This window comes from Limulus polyphemus, unplaced genomic scaffold (assembly GCF_000517525.1).
Source record: "Limulus polyphemus unplaced genomic scaffold, Limulus_polyphemus-2.1.2 Scaffold1130, whole genome shotgun sequence".
NCBI lineage: Eukaryota > Metazoa > Arthropoda > Merostomata > Xiphosura > Limulidae > Limulus > Limulus polyphemus.
Genome location: NW_013666740.1, coordinates 232959 through 236057, shown reverse-complemented (window position 1 = coordinate 236057; position 3099 = coordinate 232959). Strand labels below are relative to the sequence as shown.

Below are 3099 nucleotides of genomic sequence, written 5' to 3'. Positions count from 1 at the left end.
AGGACATACCAGCGGAATTCATGCCAATAATTTGCCATCTCTGCGCCTCTGATATCCGTCTTCTTGCCATTCTTACATGCGATTTTAAACCGCATTTCATAAACTTAAAACTAGTTTTTAAGGCATATTTATTATTTAGAACATATTCTATTTGTCGTTTGATATATATATATAATACGGTATAATAATTAATAATCTTACATCAGTTTATTACCCAGCAAATAAACAATGTTACATTTCTAGGATTACGAGAAAAAAAATCACTTCATTCCTTTAAACGTTTTGTGCTATATTTTTTCATCAGTTTTCAAGTTTTTATTGTCCTTTCTTCATCGTTATCTTTCATTCTGTTACAGATCTTTTTTTTTATCGTCTTTTAAGAGTCAGATATATAGGTTATCTGGTATTAACATTTTGATTCTTCTCTTCTTGTCCTATTGTTTGCTTCTTTCATTGTTGCGAGACGTTTATCCTATTGTCTTTGAAATGGAGGAAATAATGGGTATTTTTAGCCGCGGAATAACAGCTCAGAACGGCTCCGAGTTGTTGTTGTCCCCACCCCACCAAAAAAAAAGTACAAACTTATGGATCACAGCTCAGTCATCTCTTGATCGATTTGTGATCTAATTACAGTTTTGGACTCATGAGGCCATACCCTTTCGATTGATGTACTTGATCACGCCGAAGGTCACACTCATTAATTTACTCTAATCCTGCCTAAAAGAATTTTAAGTGCCACGGCTATTGAGGATTCCCTCTTAATTTTAAACGAAATACACATTTAAGATTGTAATTCATTACTTTACAAAATCAACGTATAGTAGTGGTCCTGTCATTTATCTTTAAACTAGCTTGCTGGATCGCATTTTAATGTCTGTTTTTGGATATGGTATCAATCAAAAACATCTTAGATGTGAAAAAAATGTGCGGCCAAAATAGGATTGAGTATGCGACTTGAATGAAATCAAAATTGGCGGCCAAACTGGTACCTACACTTATAGTATTGATAAGATTTTTACAGCAAATATTCATTCATTAGTTAGTTAGGCCGCGTATTTTGTTCAACTTTGGGCATGATGGTGAGTAAAATAAAATACATGGCCTAGTTAACTATCTCGTTTCAATACTAACCAAATTGCTTATTACATGTACAAGGTGAACTGATACCACTGCAGTTACATGATTAGTATCATGTGTAGAGACAATTTTAAAACAAATTAAGTTCTTTAAATGCCGGACCAAAGTGATATTCTATAGTTAAATTAACGCACTATAACTATTGTTATGTTGCTGAAATTTTGCAAGTTTTTATTATTTTTTTACTTTAGTTGAAATTCAAATTGAGCAACTTTTAAAATAAGTAATAAGGTGTTCCCCTGCAGAACTAACTATATATCTTTTTGTATTTGTACTATGTTTTCTACCCCTCACTTTTCATTAACTTAAAAATGGAAGAAATTGTCCTAGAACTGCAACAAGTAAATACAAATTATTTGTTATCCCAAAATAGTATCCCTGTCTGTCAAGTGAATACTCTCTCGACTTTCTTGGAAAGTATAATTTAAAAGTTATGAGATTAAGTAGGACCCTGCGAAGCTTCGAAATTCGATACGATAGTGAATCGGGATTGAGTATTCGATTCATTTCGTTAGCTTGGTCCCCGATTTTATATTTCCGAATCTACATCACTTACGGTAAACTTTAGAATTTAGCTTTTAATTCAGTTTATATACTGGAACCTGTTTCCTGGTAAAAAAACTTGTACCATTCTTCTCCCGATGTTTAAATACATATCTTTTGTTTTTAGAAATATTTACTTTTATACTCATTACTAACTGTGTGTAGAAGCACCCTACATAAATAAATAAACCATTTTCTATTTGATTAAAAAGTTAATTAGGCCTACATACCCTATAATCTGCACAGCTGATTCCATTTGAATATGTCGTAATGATTTAATTCGAAAACACATTTTGTGATTCACAGGGCCCTATTATTAAGTGCTAGAAACTGTCACAGCAGATATGTAAAACCATAGCTCTGACTTTATATTTATTGTCAAACTTAATTGATAGAAATACTGCGGTAGTACAATTTATTACAAATCACTTTGAACTAAAACGAATATTTTGGGGTTTAGAAATGAAAAATTTTCTTGTTTACTCAAAAAGTTCTAATTAATTGACAATTACGTACAGTAAAGATTAATTCTGTTTTAATGCTCATGGGAAAAACCAACAACAAGTGTGATATACTGTAATTTCTCCTTGTAATAAAGACACACATGTAACAGCATATGGTAAAAGACATTTATTGAGACAATTGACAGGTTACACCTTTCATCACAGACTTACATAATAGGGGGTTTTGATGCCATCAGCTTTAGGAGACATTAAAAAAAAAATTATAATAATTACCAGCCAGTTACTCAATAACCTGACTAACCTATTTAGTTACCTGAACTCTTCCTTCTGCTTACTTATACATCACTCTGAGGGGTCTTAGACTAGAAATACCCTTTGTAAGCATTCACAGTATAAACCAAGGAAAAGTTGAGAAGTTATTTAATTCAGTTCATGATGATACAGTTATAATGTACATAATCACTTTGATATCGTAATGGGTTCTTTATATTTATTATCCAGATTGGTAGAAGAAATACAAATTTCTGTAAATGGAATAAATTTACAAGCAGGATGATAAAAGTGTCTTTTTGGCCTGTAAGATATTCAAGTTGATGTTAGAACTAACCAGATGATAAAACAATGGTTGAATACTGAAATATCTACTGTTGATAAAGTTAGGTACTACAATAGAATGACTTACACACAACATTACCATGTACTGACAAGTGCATGTTCTACAGGTGGAAGCTTGTTCCCTTTTAAAACAAGGAAACTCCCTACTGACGACACTTTCTTCTTGTCAGGCTTGTATTTCATATGGTTCTAAACTGCATTTACTAAGAGATGTTAGCTTATCCCCACTGTTGTCCAAATGAGTCTTGATACCATGGTGAGTCCCCTTCTAATGATCCATAACCATAACTATTGTAACCTCCAGAACTAAGTGGCTGTTGAGGAATTGGCTGGCTTCCCC

The 3099-nt window shown here is 32.5% G+C and overlaps 1 protein-coding gene across 1 annotated transcript in view; it reads right to left on the bottom strand.

Annotated features, from left to right (window-relative positions):
* LOC106462273 (heterogeneous nuclear ribonucleoprotein R-like) overlaps nucleotides 1-3099 on the bottom strand; it is a 68271-nt gene that overhangs the window by 1640 nt on the left and 63532 nt on the right.